The sequence below is a fragment of the Arvicanthis niloticus genome, chromosome X, assembly GCF_011762505.2.
Source record: "Arvicanthis niloticus isolate mArvNil1 chromosome X, mArvNil1.pat.X, whole genome shotgun sequence".
Lineage (NCBI taxonomy): Eukaryota > Metazoa > Chordata > Mammalia > Rodentia > Muridae > Arvicanthis > Arvicanthis niloticus.
Window position 1 is genome coordinate 70,762,005 of NC_047679.1, and position 17,258 is coordinate 70,779,262.

Consider the following 17,258-nt stretch of genomic DNA (forward strand, 5'->3'; position numbering starts at 1 on the left):
TGATGCTTTCTTTCAATTCTCTTCACTGACAATTTTAATGAGCCTGTTATGAGGCTGAATTATAAACTCTTCTCATGCCACTCCAACCAAAGTATGCTTTGTAACTGAAAGATATTAAGTCTAAAATCTTTGGGCTAGGACAGGGAAGAAGGCTCAGATATATTTGTCATCATGATAAGCCCTTAGAAACAGTGATCACAGGAGTGAGCAGAAGACTTTGTTTATTGCCCTGCTTGTTCTTTGACTATTTGTGTTTATTGTCTTGCTTGCTCCTTGACTATTTGTATCTATTGTATTACTAGACCCTCAACCTAGAATTCACTTGAATATATGCATGTAATTAAAATGATATAAAAGCAAAAAGAAGGAGAGGGATGGGTATCCCTGGGGAGGTGAATGGGGAAAGTGGATGATATCTGTATTGTAAATAAATAAAATATCCAATAAAAATAAATAAAATCTCAGTAGCCTTTTTTCATGCTTCATCTAAATTGTCATTGCATTTTGACAATTACCCATGATCATCTCTTTCTGGTAGTTTTAACGAACCATATACTCCTAGCTCTCCTCTTTGTACATTTTTTTACCATATAATTTTTACTTTCCTTTTCTGTTTTTTCCTTTTGTTATGAAAACATTTGGCCTGGAGAAATTAGTCAGTGATTAAGAGCATTGACTGACTGCATTTGCAGAGGTCCCTGAGTTCAAGTCCTAGCAACTACATGGTGGCTAACAATCATTTGTAATGGGATCCATTGCGCTCTTCTGGTGTGTCTGATTACAGTGACACAGTATTTACATACATAAAACAAATAAATAAATCTTTTTAAAAAGAATAAAAAGAAAACATTTTGCTATCTAGGTTGAGATATTTTTCCCCTTAGTTTTCCTCTCTACACATAGAAAAATTAAGAACTGGCCATCTCCTTATAAAACAAAAATGCATAAATATCATTTCTTGGCCAGACTGAACACTCCTTAGTTTATCCTACAACAAATCAACTATTATTTTGGAGCTTCCACAAATTTACTTTTACCTGAAATTAACAATATTTTGTCCTTCAAATTTTTAGCCTCATATAATTTCTTAATTTAAGATTCATTTTAATTGTACACTACACATCTTGATTCAAATATCAGTATCTAAAACTTTATTTCTAATTATCAGTTTATCTTCTGTTCTTTAAAAATGAATCTAATTCTTTTCTTATTTGTTGATTGTGGTAAGACTATTATAGTTCATGACTTTCAGTGATTTAGGCTTGAAAAGTTATTATAGTCATTGACTGCTTCCATGATTTACAATGCCAATTCTTTTTGTGTCTTGTTGGTTTATTTAGAACTACAACCTTTTTAACATTTATGCATTGTTTTTCATCAAGTATGAGGCATTTAGAAAGACTAAGATATTACTGATATTCTCCTGTTTCATTGCAAATACATTCTCATGAACTAAACTGTGTAAGAGGAGAAACATTTGAAGAAATATCAAAAGATTAATCTGGATTTTTTTAAATGGCAGCTTTGAGCCTGTAACTATCTGAAAGATTGTCACTGAGAGAGAGAGAGAGAGAGAGAGAGAGAGAGAGAGAGAGAGAGAGAGAATTTGTATACTTCAAGAACTATTGGACCCTATTGGTGTCTCCAAATTACCAAAGGAGTTTTGGAAGCAAAAAATAAAGAAATCTTTCTTAAGATTTCTCTCCAGAACACATTCTCTGTTATTATAAGTACATGTAGTAACACTGCAATGCAAATAAAAGCTTACATATTTAATGTAATGAAAATAAGAATTTTTCTCCATATAACTAACTATTCAGCTCTTCAGATTCTTGTGATCTTTAAAGATTTATGTATGATTTGTTTGGAGGGGTAGCTAAAAAAAATTGCAAGCAAAAATGTAATGCACATGCTTATCTTTAATACAACATGTTGCTGAATGTAGAACAAAGAGTCAATTCCTTTGAAATTCAACTGCTTTGATAATTTTCCCTAAAGCAATAGTTTCAGGGTCTTTTATACCCTGAGGGTAGGAACTGTCCTAATAATAGAAATGGCAGATTATCTATATATATATTATTATTTACATTTATCAGTGCTTTAATTACCATGATTTTATTTGATGTTCATAATAATTTTTAAAAGAAAAAGAGAAATATTAATAATTTACTGATAAGAAAAATGAAATTTAGTTATATTGCTCCATTATCACAGAGATTCTTAAAGTCCTTCCTACATTATTTGCTCTCTAAGGCTTTTTTTTTCTGACTTTTAAAACTATTGGTCTTTTCACAAAAAACATTTTGCCTCCACATAACAAATTGCCTTCACCACAAGATTAGTAAAACCTTGCTAATACAGACTAAATCGTGGAAACAAAAGAACTTATATTTCAGAAAGGAATACCCATAAAATATGATTGAATTTGTTTCATTTACTGTTGTTTAAAAGCTTCAGAAAAAGTTTCGACATAGGTAAACTTGTTCATATGAATAAAGGGTGAAGTAGAAATTTCTGATTTCATTGAAGACTCAGTTGTGGCATGTGATGTTGTTTTTTTTTTTTTTCCAGAAAACTTCTTATGACAGGATGTTTTTTGCTAAAGCAGACACTTAGTATAAAAGGAACCATAGGCCTCACTGACAAGGCAGTGGCCACTTCTGCATAAATGTCAGTAAACAGTGAGTCCCCATAAGTGGATACAACTTCAGCATGAGGGCCAAACTGAAGTCTGCCTAAGATCCTAGAAAGTGGTAATGCAGACATTGCCAGCCACTGGGGAACTGCCATTTGGTGGACTCCCTTGCTTGAGACCAATGGGATGTGGATGGAGGATATAAAGAGTGCTCTCTGAGTATTAATAAAGAGGCTTGCTGCAGTATTTTCACCTGCTTCTAGAGTCTGAGCTGTTGATTCTGCACCTTCTCACCCATTGCACCCAAGGGCCAGTTTGATTTTTTTTCATATTCTTTGGTATAAGCATGTCATCTCTTCATCAATAAAATTTTGCCATCAAGTTTTGGAGGGTAATAAAGAGAAATAGCCCATATTTTGGGATCTATGGGACCTCAATATTCAATTGCCCACAAATATAAGTAACATATGCCTGGCAGGTTATTTGTTAGCCTTCAATTCATAATACAGACACTGTTTTCCAGATGTAGGGTAAATCCATTAATTATTTTCCATATTGTTATAGTGTAAACCCATAAATAATTCTACAAAAGTCAGTTTTCATGTAAAATTTCAGAAGGGCTTTAATGTTATTTTTCTTAAAAGCTAATTAACTTGATGAATTCAAATGAAAGCTTTTATTCATATGAGATTAATTTTTCTGAAAAGTTCTTTTCTTGAGAAACTACTGGGAAGTTTTAAAATATGGAAACACGCTAGATATGTTATTATAGCACTGATATCATTAACAAAGAAAAAATTTAAAGATGATTGCATTATCAGAATATTTTACTTCTATTAAATAGCTAGCATTGATTATTCTACTTGATACTATATTTATCTGTATGAGCTATTCCTGGTTTTTCTTATCATATTATTACAAGAAAATATTGGATATAATTTAGAACCTCAGCATGTTGCATATTTTAAGACTAATTGTCATGTTAGAGCCATCTGTTAGCATAATTATGCACAACAGTCCAGCAGTTGTCCAGCTGTTGCTATCATACGGTGCATTCAATAGTTCAATAGGCTGACAGTGAAATGGCAAAAGCAACTGAGACAGCTGTAGTTGTAATACAGTTGGGTGTAAAGAAAAGGAAATGTTATCTATTTATTGTCATGGTAAAAAGTGTTATTTATGTTGCAAGTTACCTATGTTGCAAGTTTATAACAGAATGTTTGTTATTTGTTCATTATGATTTTTTCACACAGTTATAAACACAATGAGTTGATTTTCTATATGTACTCTAACCCATACATTTAAGACAAGTCATCTGACACAGTAAGAACTAGTTGCTTACATAAATCTATCTAACTAAAAATACATTCAACAAATTATAGTAATCCAAATACTCATGGAGCATTCAGTATCAATTTTAGGATTGTACTGAACTTGTGAAACTTCATTTTATTTCCTGAAAGCTGAGGGCTGTGACCAAGATATGCAAATACACCACTTGGGCTAAGCCTAGAACATTTCTTCCTCTGTTTTAACTATCCCTAATCCTAGGCCTGGAAGCTTCCACATTCTGTTCAATCTAATCTTTCACCAACTGAACTGTACAAACAGCATTGATTGCTGGAACAGAACAAAAGTGCAAGTACTCAACTAAACTCAACTGCATTCAATTGAACTGGAATAAACTTAACTAATATGAACTTTACTGAATTCCATTGAATTACATGAACTCAACTAAACTAAACTCATTGAACTGCCCCCAACTTCTGTCTTACTTTGTACTGGTCTGCTAATTTGCGTCTCCTTCCTGTCTGTTCTTGTTAGCATGAGGTATATCCTCACTTCTTCTGTCAAATCTTTCTCTGATTCATCACCTTGTCTTCTCAAATTAGATCTCACTTTCAAACACAGCTGCTTTCCTATACAAACTAAATTTACCTTAATTGTTAGGGATTAAAAGTATTTATTATGGGTATGTCAGTATTCCAGACAGATAACACAAACATGAAAGGCCTTTAGATGTGATATCTTGCAAGAACAGCCATGTAGCTGGATTAAAATTTCTCTACATAAACTGAATCAGGAATTCAGACATTTTGGATAGATTTTTCAGTTTTTGATCTATTAGAAACAGATGTATCACATATTATAGGATGAGAAGAATCTTGATATGTCTTGCCAAGAAATATGATATTTATTTATTTATTTATTTATTTATTTATGACAACTATCTGACTAGTATTAAACATAGTACTATGCAGTTCTGAACAGATGAGATCAAATCTCTACACCAATATTAACATATTTTAGGAAGATCATTAGGATTACAATAACATTTTCTTCTTGTTCTTGTGTTTATAAAAAGCAGAGTTGTGTCATGGATCATGGAGAGTTTGTCTATAAAAGACATGCCTCATCAAACACTTAGTGCAACTTTCTACAATTGGTAGAATAGTCATAATGTCAGCTACATAATTATTATGTGAAAGTGAAATGTATGTAAATATTTTGTGTATTTGAGCACTTGATCATCAGCTTATGACACTGTCTTTGGCAGTTTTGAAAACTTTAGGAGATGAGGTCTGGCTGGCATAGGTGGCTTGTTGTAGGCAGGTATTGAACTTAGCACTAAACACAATTGCACTTTGCCTTTGAATGTGGCAAACTACTTTATATCCCTATTACTATAACTGCCTCAATTATACTACCATGGATTTCCTGATGGGTTCAATTGTATCCTGTGAATACTTAGGGCAAATCAACTATTTCCTTCCTTAATTTGCTTCTCTTAGTTTGTTATCAGCAAACTAAAAGTGCCTAATACATAGGTATTTGATTATAGATCAGACATTGGCCTATTGACTGAAGAAATAAAAATGTTTTCTTTAGTTGTTTAGTCAGAGTGGTCAGAATTAGATAATGATTATACCCTATCTGTTACAAATGTGGAAATAATTTAAGTTGACTTTTGCAAATGCAACAATAAAAGAAAGTATTTTCACCTTGATTGTGTCAATAAAAAGTATATATAAGTACTCATTTATAACTATTTAATTAAAATCTATTAATATCATTGTGGTAACTGAAGTTATACCTTGATAAATATGTAAATTTTTAACTACATTTTTACTTAATTATTTGAAAATGTCATAGATGTATACAATGTATTTGATCATTCCCCAATCCACTAACAGTAAAGAAATGGAAAAGTTTCAAATGTTGATATAAACTGAATATTTCAAAGTATTGCACTTAACAGCTAGTATTTACAAGGTTAGAAAAAGTTTGTAACAAATCTTGTTTTTATTTTATCTCTCATAATTTTGGTTTTTGCTCGCAGATTTTTTATATATATACAGAAATTATGAATATACAGCAGTATAAAAGAAGAATTGTGTTTATATATAGCAAAAAAATGGTTAAATATGTGCCATAAATCAATTAAAAAGTAAAATAGTGATAGACTTAGAAATAAGAAACATAATGCTTTTAAGTAAAAATTAAAGTTATTATCAAAATTCAACGGCATGAGGATAAAATATATTGAAGTTCAAACCTGAAAGCTTAGGTTTCAGGACTACAAATCATGATAAAAAATAGGCCAGGTATAGAGGGGAACACGTTAAAAAACAGGAAAATAAAATACATTTGGAGTCTTCCTATGGAGCTCATTCTAAATACTCACCAATAACCACAAAAAAGTAATGTCAAGGTCTGCTTTAATTCAATATGGTGTATAATAGATTATAAATACTTAATTAGATTATTTTATAACATTTAGTGATTTCAAAGTACTCTAAGATATTTTAAAAATAATTTAGCCTTTTGTACTGGCATAGAAGGCAATGAAATATTTAAAAGCTAAAATTTACTCAGTCTTAAGTCACCATAAATGTAAAGTAAGATGGATAAAAAATATAGTACTTTCTAATATGAAACAGCATTCATTACATCATTTATCTATGCCCATTCCCTGTTAAACACAAATGAAAAGACAACCAATGGTCTATGCAAAACAAACAAGCAAAAAAAAAACCATATAAGTGATTCGAGGCTTGAAACTGACAAAGTATTCATCAACATTTCATTCCAAAGAAGAAAGAAATTACTATAGGGAAAAAATAGTTCACCAACTCTCCTCAAATGTTTTCACAAACTAATCTCAGAATCTGTGATCATGTTGCTTGTACAACTTTTCAGATATGATTAAATTAAGATTCCAACAAAGTCCCTATATGAATAAAGCAGGAAGGGCAATGCACAAAACATGATGAAGCAATGGAAACACAGATGAGAACAATATAGAACAATTTATCAAGGAATATAAAAAATTCCAGAAACTCTAGAAACCATAATAGTTAAGGGAATGTGCTGTCTCTTAGAGGAACCCCCCTTTCTTTTATTCTGCTTACCAAACACTTTTTATACTTCCATATTCTGAAATTGTAAAATAATCAGTTGCTATTTCTGTAAACCACTATTTTTTAATAATTTACTCCAATAATTTAGGAAATTTAATATAATTATCCAATGTTATCATTTTTCTAATTTTGACTTAGACATATAAGTTAGTCCAGCTCACTGGATCATTCTTCTTGATTAAATGAGTACTCTTTTACAAAATCCAGTGTATAAATATTTTATGTGTTGATATATCAGAATGCAGGGGATTAGGTAATATATAATTACTTCCAGCATAAAACAACATATATCATCCTAGAGTTCTAAAGGTTAGGAAGTCCAAGATGGACGTCCTTGGCAATTTGCAAAGGCTTTTTTTTGCTACATAATACATCTCTGGTAGAAATTAGAATGTAAGACAGGAGGGTGGGATGGCCGAAAGATATTTTACCAAGCAATACTACTGTTTTCTACTATGTTGAAGGAAGTGAAAGAAAAAAAGTACCATAAAGAACAGAAAAGGTCTACTGTAAATATGACTTTGTCATATTTTAAAAGCAGAATGAACCATTTCTTTTTACTACATCTTATCTTTTTAGTGTTGTATATGTTAGTTGATATTTTAAAAGTTTGAGCATTTATTTATTACAGTTGAAGAGTTATTTTTGACTGGCTTTAGAAATAGGAATCTATGTTCTCATCAAAGACATCCTATATTGCTTGGCAATCTGTATTTAGTCTTTTTTTTTTCTTCTTTTTTCTTCTTCTTCTTCTTCTTTTTTTTTTTTTTTTTTTTTTTTTTTTTGGCTTACCTCATTTTTTTGACCCAAAGTTTAGAAAGAATATCCTTTATTCAACAGTATATTCTTTAGGGATAAGTATCCCTGCTTCATGAGAAAATCTTGCCAGGTCAGAAACATGACTAACAAGCAGCTGCATAGCAGTGAGGGAGGTTTTAGAGGCAGGAAGATTAAGATAGCCCAAAAGATGGAGAAAGCCCAAAATGTTAAGAAAAACACTCTTAGATTAGAGAAGAATAAAAGGAAAAGTTACACTGTGATCCACAACTTCCGCATTACAGGTGAGTATTTAAGGAAGGAAATATGGGTTCTTATTAAAGTACTATTTATTCTACCTATCTCATTAGCATGGCTTAAGACAAGCTCACCTTCCTAGACATGGTCATTAACCAAAGCAATTGTACCAACACAATTGGAAAGATAGTTCTTCACCCAGGCTAGAGATTATATTCTATTGATCAGTAGATTTGTTTGCTTGGAGTTTGTTGTTTGTCTGTCTGTTTGTTTTGTGTGCTTGTTTTTACTGATTTATAATTCCTAAGCCTTACAAAACATTAAGAACTAAATCAGAAACCCCAAAACCTTCAGACAACTTTGGCTTTGGCAAGGGTGAGGTTTTCAAGAGGCCCAAAGATTTGTCTGTCTTTTTATTAATAAATTAGGTACTTTTCTTTGGAGTCTTTACCTGAAATTCCTATCTGCTTTCCACCGTTTATTCTCATCTTTCTTCCTGCTAATACAGAACTTGAAACTTACTGAGAACATTTAGCCAATGTCATTTCTTTTACTGTAAGAATTTTATTTGCACCATCATTCCACCTCAGCTGACACGTACCAAAGCATTCCAACTTTTGTTAAATTAACTTTTGTTATTTTCTTCTTTCCCAAATAAATTTTGCCAACCTAAATGTAAAACTGTATAATACTAAAAAGAATAAATGAAGGGAAGAAAGAAAGAGAGAAAAAAGAAAGGAAATCACTCTTGGCATTTATTTTAATTCAGTGTTACATGTATAGATAAAATAGTGAAAGTTGCCTCCAAACTGAATTTCTTATTGAAGAATTTTCACATTTTACTCTGCTCTGCATTGGTTTGGGGAGATATAAAAGCAGAATCATAATAGGAGGACTTATTTAGGTCCTCAAAAATTGTTGTTCTCCCTTTTCATAGCAGATATCTAAAAGCCCTAGGACTTGAGGTACTCATAGATCACTAACAGTTTGTAAAGAGTAACTTAATAAAAAAGAACTGCAAGTATGTAGAGATATGAAATTTATACTCTAGCTACAAGAAATGTAAGCACCCTCTCATGTGTTGCTTCTAATGTTTTCCTGCAACATTATTTTTCCAGTGAAGAGCACTACATGGATTATATAATCTTTCATGGTATCTGATCATAAATGCTGCAACATTTTTGTATAGTTCAAAAAAGATGAAATTCTTTCCTGTGCTTCTGATTTTTTACAGCCTACTATAAATGTATATATAGTCTGTGTTTTGGTGGTTTAAACAAATACCTTAAAAGTTAGAAGCTGTTATATCCACCCAATGTAAATATATCTGCTTTACTCAGACATTTTAGTAGAGTAATATAGAATCTTTCACTAGAATATGCAATGGCATCCAAAGAAAGTTGATTTTACACAATAGTGTTTATACTTGATTAGGAGAAAAGACTGTAGAAAAAATAAAAGTAGGCTTTGGAATTCAGGAAAAATAGTTTAATTTTTATCAGTTTTTCAATAAAGATTTGGAGTCTAATTACTTGTGTGCTTTTTTTTCTGTAAAACAAGCCTATTTGGATATTGTGTACACAACACATAGTACACCATAGGCATTGAATGACACTGATCACAATTCTCATAGGCAGAAAAAAATTATCATAAGCTTTTGTGTTAAATGCATGAACATTTAACTATGACTATTATAATTTTTTATCTTCCATCTCCCTCTCATCATTTTGTAGATATGATGATAATAGCTCTAATGCTAATAGAGCTATTTTGATTAACCATTATGAAATATCATAAACATATAACTTCCCATTTTAAGAATGTATGTAATAAAATGAAGAGATTAAAATACTTTAAATCATTGAAAGTGGATAAGTGTTAAACATGGCCATATTTTCAAATCATGTTTATTTATTTTATTGTATTGTGTATCTGTGTGTATATGAGTAGACACACAAGAGGATAACTTTGAAAGAATTAGTTCTTTCCTTTCACCATGTGGATTTCAGGGATTAAATCAAGGTCAAGATAGCAAGCACTTTATCCACTGATCCATTTCACCAGCCAGTCTTAAATAATTCTATTGCTTTTATTTCTCTTATATGTGGAGGTGGTATATGTAAAGGCCCACATTAATGTCAGTATATTTTCAGAAATCTCTTCTCTCCTTCCTCAGGAGGGTCTTGGAAATCAGATTCAGTTTGTGTAACCAGACATGAAGTGTCTTTGTCTGCTAATCCATCCACTGTCCCTTATTTTAATTGGTCAATTACAAAATTTATATCACAGTGTGGGAAGAGGAAGAAAGCAGAAGGTATGATATGAGTGTGGTCACAATACCTGATATATTTTGAATAAACGTTATTTATTTTTGTCTTTTATCTTTAAAGACTAACAATGTATACAATGAATGTACCAAAATAAAAAGACTAAGTACATGCTTTTAAAATAAAACAATACTTCTACTTGTTTAATTTTAAAACCTATAAATGTTCATAGAGTAGATGTACTCTCTTTGCATTATGTCATAGAGCCATTGATCAAAGTGCAGGAAATAAGAAAAGAATGAATATCTAACTGCATATTTTTATACCCTAGGTAAATGCGAACTTGGTTATGAGAATGTGGGGAAAATGATATCATTTTAGGCTTTACAATTTTCTTTGATTTAATTTTGTATGAGTCACTGTATTTTATCTTTGACAGATAATAACCCAATCACATCTCTCTTATTATCCAGGGATACTTATAGATTAGAAATATTAAAAATGGAGAAAGTATTTTAAAAACTGGTAAGCAGATACAAACCCCTAGTGTTTTACCTTGTCATTTTATTCTTTTTCCTGTCTGAGAAAGAGTAGCAACTGTACTACATTATCAAAAAATTAAATCAAAAATTAAAACATCAGGAAGTCTGGATGTCTGCTTTCAGTGACACAATACTTAGTCAATATGTTTTTTTTTCAGGGAGATTTATCTTGTCTGTATTTTGCAACGATCTCTGTTACAATATATCTAAAATATAAAGGAACTACATGAAGAAAATGAGTTACATATCATGTTGCCTTTCTGTCAAGTTCTATTCAGTCAGATTATTAATTAAATATACAGTATGACTTTAATTTTAGCCTCCAAACATTTTCTCTTTCTATCTTTACATTTAATCAACCCTGTTGGACAATTCTAAAAGAAATAAAGATGTAAATATTTAAGTAAGAAACTTTGCAGCCAATTAGAAAACAGTATGTAAATGTAAAATGTTTAAGTGAATCTTGAAATAATATTTGTAATTTCTATAGGGAATAGAACAAAAATAAAATAACAGTGTCAGAATAAAACTTGAATAAGAAGGTCTAAGTATAAAAGGTGTCTTAGCAGCAAAAAGTAGATAACATGATTCAATATTCACCTGAATTTTAACTCTAGGTGGGAGAACCAAGTAACTACAGCAAAGGAGAAGAAGAATGCTAAACATATGCAAAAGAACTTGTTTTTGTCTAACTATTTATATCTATAATCTTCCATAATATTTTATTAAAATAAGTACAAGAAATATTTTATAATTCTAAACCCAAAATCAATCTCATACAAAATAATCAGTTTTAACTAAATATGAATGTGATTTTCATTCTGTTAGTATATTCTATTAAAATTTACCTACATGACCCAGTCAGTAGGTTCTCAGGCAATGACCTAATGGCAGTGACCTAAAATCCTTGGGAAGCCCTGGGGTCATGGCCCAGAAGCAATTGGGAGAAACAAGGTTGTGTGGAGCCCACCACAGTGGTGGTTCCTCCCTCAGTACATCAAGATCTTCTGTGGACCCTGAAATACTTTCATTCTCAGGATGTTCGGGATAGTGGACTCAGAGAACTCAAGGTCCCAGGTCATCATTGGCTAGCCCCAAACCGAAGTCAGACAGATAAGAGCAGAGGTGTGGGACTGTGGGGATTAGAGGAACTATGTCAGCTTGAACAGGCAGGCTTTTGGTATTGGTTGGAGAGTATGTGGAAAGCTGTGGCCATCTCATTTAGGAATGCAAGAAGCTGAAAGGCAGGGACATGGACCTTTATCAAGTCTGGGTGGGAGTCTGGGCCAGGAGACTAGGGGACTGGGCCTATGTGACATTCCTGTTTCAAAGTCAGAGCTTCTTCTGTGCAGCAAGGCTGTTCACCCATATTCTTAGAGTAGTGGGTGTGTTCCTCCTCCTAGCTCTAGCCCTCTTTTGGGGATGTCTACAGTTGGGCTGGAGGTTTTTGGTGGGACTGGGCAACCAGTTAGGCTGGAGGGATAAGACTGCTTGGCTGTTCTCTTGGCTGGATTCTTAAGCCTTGCATCATTGCTTGACTCTGCTGAAAGATATCAGGCCATGGCAGCTGCCAGTAAAGTCAATTCATTGGTTAGACATCTGTGTGCAGCTTACAACAGACCACTCCAGACCAAATGGTTCCAAGGGGATGGAGTTTATTCAGGAAATAGGGCAAAGGTGGGGAAAGAAGATGGAAGAAGACAGAAGAAAAGAGAGGAAGAAGAGAAGTAGAGGCTGGCCATGAACATGTGGAGAGAGAGGAAGAGAAGGGGGAGGGGACAGAGACACTATAAGTGCAAGAGAGCAAGAGATTAAGAGAGAGTAAGAGGGTAAGGGAAAGAGGAGGGGGCAAGCAGCCCCTTTTATAGTGGACCAGGCCTACCTGGATGTTGCCATGTAACTGTGGAGGTAGAGTTTAGACAGAATACTAATATCCCATTTTGCTTTAATTAAAAAGAAAAATTAAAAAGAGGTGACACCTAAGCAGGAATAGGGTCGTCGTGATATCTGGCTGCTTCCTGCTGGCATTGGGGGTGACATGTCTCTAGAAGGAACCTAGAAGAATGGATATGGGGTGTGTTTGTCTAGTCTTAGGAGAGTTGACTGTTTGCTGCTGTCCAGGGTCTGTGGAGCCATCTGAGTATAGGTCAGAAGGAACAGCTCTAGTAGAAGCAGCTGTGTATATGACAGGAGATGGAGCATCTGGAGGTTGCTTCTCTTCAGTTGTTCTGGATGTGCCTGGACTTGACAAGATGTAGGGAGTAAAATTAAGTACATTTGGAGGAAGATGTACTTATATAAATGGCATCTATTTGGTCCATTAGAGGTAGATCTGAGTGGGTTTCCTGTAGCTTATAAGTTTATAAAAGAGATAAAAATATGAGTTAATAACATGAGCACTCTTTAAGACGAGCCTTTGCTGGATCGTATAGTGGAATGTTTGATTATTGTTAGGCACATTTATAGGAACTTAGATAATATTAGGACTGTGGTATAGCAGAAGAGGAAATATGAAGGTAGAAAGAGAGAGAGAGAGAGATCCTCCCTTGAGTGGGCGGGCAGTCAAACCCTATGCGCAGGTGATTGTGCACATGGGGAAGCAAATCTCAAAGAGGGTCCCTGGCAGAATGTAAGGAATAGACCCATAGCAGAGCGAAGAACCACAGAGGGGAAGGGAGCAAGCAGGGTCCTGGAACCTGCTGCTCTAGGCAAACCAGCTGAACTAAATGGCTGCAGCTGGCCTCAAATGACAGAGGAGGAGGAGGAAAATCTTACCTTAGCAGGCACAGTGTTACCTCTGAGCTCAAGAAATCTTTCCTGGGACCATGTGGTTACTCTGATCAGTGGGGGATGCCAAAATAAAAACCTGGGGTGGGGAACAGGTAGAACACATAGAGGTATTAGAGTAAAGTTAGATGAATGCTTGGATATAAGGAAACTCTTTCCATTTACCAGACTGCTATATGTATGTATGAAGACCCTTTAAAATGACTGGGTCTAGCGTGCCATTAGGTGGCAACTTTTATTATCTAGAGGGTACAAAATTCAAACCGTATCACAGAGGTGTAGTGATTTGGAAGGCTTAAAATCAGGCATTAATTTTAGAGATTTGAGGTTTTTCAGGAGACAACCCAGTGGGGTGTACGGGGGTGCAGCTGAAGACAATGTAGCACCCATTGGGTGATGGGGGCTTATCAGCATCCTGAAAGGTGGAGGTGGAGTTTAGATAGAATACTAACAATTGGGGCTGGCTGGAGCCCTGGGTCAAGCTGGGGACTAAGAAACAGGGTACTGCTCCTGTAGCTATCGGGCAATACTACCAGCCTGAAGAGGAAGTGGCCTGACTCTTGACCATGGCTGGGGATCCTGAGGATGAACTAAACCCTTTTCATGTGCTGGGGGTTGAAGCTACAGTATCTGATACTGAACTAAAGAAGGCCTATAGGCAGCTAACAGTAAGGGTTCGTCTTGATAAAAATCAACATCCCTGGGCTGAGGCCTTCAAAGTTTTGCAGGAAGCTTGGGACATTGTCAGCAACCCAGAAAGGTCGAAGAAATATGAGATGAAACAAATGGCAGAGAATGAGCTCAACTAGTTAGTGAATGAGTTTCTGTCGAAGATACAAGATGACCTCAAGGAGGCAAGGAATACTCTGATGTGCAGCAGATTGCCAAGGAAACACAGGTGGTTTGAAACAGATGGGTAACTCAAGAGTGCCAGATACTATGCTGAATGTAATAGGCTGCATCCTGCTAAGGAAGGAGACTTCTGGGCAGAGTCAAGCTTGTTGGGCCTCAAGATCATTTACAATGATGGATGGAAAGGTGTATGACATCACAGAGTGGGCTGGATGCCAGTGTGTGGGTATCTCCCCAGATACCCACAGAGTTCCTTACCACATCTCATTTGGTTCTCTGCTACCGGGCATCAGTGGCCAGTAGAGGACCACTCCAGGGTCCCCTCCTGCTGACCTTCAAGATTTTTTGAGACAGATCTTTCAAGCACATCCATGGCCGATGTCCAGTGGGAACTTCTTTGGTACACCTCATCCTGGCCCTGGAACCACTTTGACCACCAGGCCCAACAGTTCAGTAACCAAGGGAGAATCCAAACCTAAAAGGCAGAAGAAAGTGAGGCTGCTTCCAATGATGATACCCCTTCTCTTCCTTCCTCAAATCAATGTCAATAAGTCAAAAGGGCTGTGTACATGTGTGAATGGAATTTGATTTATTTTAAAATACTTTAAAAAGGCAAACATTTTAAATTGTTCACTCAGTACTTAGAGGAAGTCCATGACCTCTTCTTCCTCTCCCCCAATACCTAGGAAATGAATCTTGTTTTCTGACAATACCAAGGAAATAGGAGGTGGCTAGAACAAAGAACTTAGGGTCTGGACCTAGTCCAGACAATGCGTTTCTGAGGTGTGGGAACTGGGGATTTCTCTGGGGTATGTATGTCTTTATCTTATCATTTGTTCTTAGAGCTGATGAAACACACCCCCTTTTAAATGAATGTATCTTATTTCTTAAGCCATTTCAGGGTTCCCCCACCTCCTTTGCCCTGATATTCTAGCTAAAAGAAAAAGCATGTAGTTTTAATTTTAGAGATACAGACATCAAGAGTGGAAACTGATTTTTTTCCTCTGACTTTCAATTTATGGGTAAGTCAACTAACTTCAGGCTTGTTGTTGCAAGGATAGCCAAAATTAATTAATTTTTAAAAAGCAAATTTATGCCCTGTGCTCTTGGGTGAAGGGGAAGGATAGAGAGGTTTGCAGAGGCCCCCTTGTTAGCCAAGGGTTTGTATTTTTTAAGTTTGTACATATTTGTATGCACATATCTATTTGAAGCCAGGGAATTATCTTTCTATAATATATAACTGGCAAAAAAATTACCTACACATATAATACTTTGTTTGTATTCCTGTTCAATCATTTATGAGATCAAGATGCAAGAGTTATTTTGTTGTTGTTGTTGTTGCTTAACTTTGGTCTCTCTGGGAACGTGACCAACCTCACTGATTAACTCAATCAACAATACATACAAAGGAAAATAATATCATTGCAACTGTCAATCTCCATTATCAAAGGAAAATGAAATCGTTTCAGTGTTGCTTCTATTAAACATGGAGCTTTATTTTGGTATTTTCATATTTCATTTCTATCCATTCTTCTCAGTACTCTCTCCCTTTCCCTCCCGCATTCACTCTTGCAATTTCCCCCTCTCTCCCCTTCTTTCTTCTTCTTTACTTCTCTCTTTCCTTTATTCTTCCCCCAGCAACTGAGACTCTCCTTAATAATAGGTGCTGTGAAACAGAAGTCAGAAATATGTAATTTAAAGACTAAACAGGTAGTCACTTTCATGTAAGTGACTAATAAGGTGAAAGAAATGTAAGATGAAATATTATTCTAAATTATATTCATTGATACTCACAGATGGTTGACTCACCAAACTGTGGTCAGAAAGGCCCAACCCAGTAACTGATAGAAACAAGTGCAGAGATGCACAGTCAAAAATTAGACAGAACTTTTGAAATCCTGCAGAAGGTGAGTAAAAAGAATTATAGGAGCTGCAGGGATCAAAGTTAATCACACGAAAATCTACAGAATCAAAAACCCTAGGCTCATAGGTTTATATGCATATATGTTATGATAGTGTAGCTTGACAGTTTTGTGGGAGTCCTACAAGTCTGGACAGAGGCTTTCTCTGATTCTTTTGCCTGTTTTGGAAAATTTATTATTCTACTAGTTTGCCTCATCTCTCCTTAATAGGAGAAGAAGTGTCTAGGCTTACTGAAACTTAATGTGCCATGGCTGGTTGATATCGATGAGAGTCATGTAAGTCTCTGGAGAGAAAATGTGGAGGAGTTGATTTGCATAGAATTGCATAGATTGGCAGTGGAAGTTATGGGAGGGACTGGCACTAGAAGAGGGAGGAGAAACTGTGGTAAGGAGAAATATGCTGTTGTTAACACTAAAAACTCTAAATATTACTACAGAGGAAAAACTGGTAAATGGTCAGAACATACAATGATTATATTATCTGAATAGGGATGTTGGGACAAAGAAATTTTGTTGAACTGCAAATTGCAAGAAAGAACAAAAGAGATATTTCAGGAAAAAAAAAAACAAGGAAAGGTAGGGAACCTCAGTATACAAATAGCAGCAGCACAATAAGAACTGATATTCAGAGTATGGTTTACAGATCATCTAAAAAGAAATAAATACTGTGAAATCAAAGTACAATTAAAAAAACAAATATTTAAAAACCAATTTTACAAAAACATCAATCTTATTTATGGTATAAATATTTTAAATATTCACATTATAATCTAATTATTTCTGGAAGTACACATGATAATGCTGAATGCATTTTTCAG

At 34.4% G+C, this 17,258-nt stretch overlaps 1 pseudogene; it reads left to right on the forward strand.

Moving 5' to 3' along the window:
• Window positions 1-7,954: 7,954 nt before the first annotated feature.
• LOC117695020 (dnaJ homolog subfamily C member 14-like) lies at window positions 7,955-16,892 on the forward strand (annotated as a pseudogene).
• Window positions 16,893-17,258: the final 366 nt, after the last annotated feature.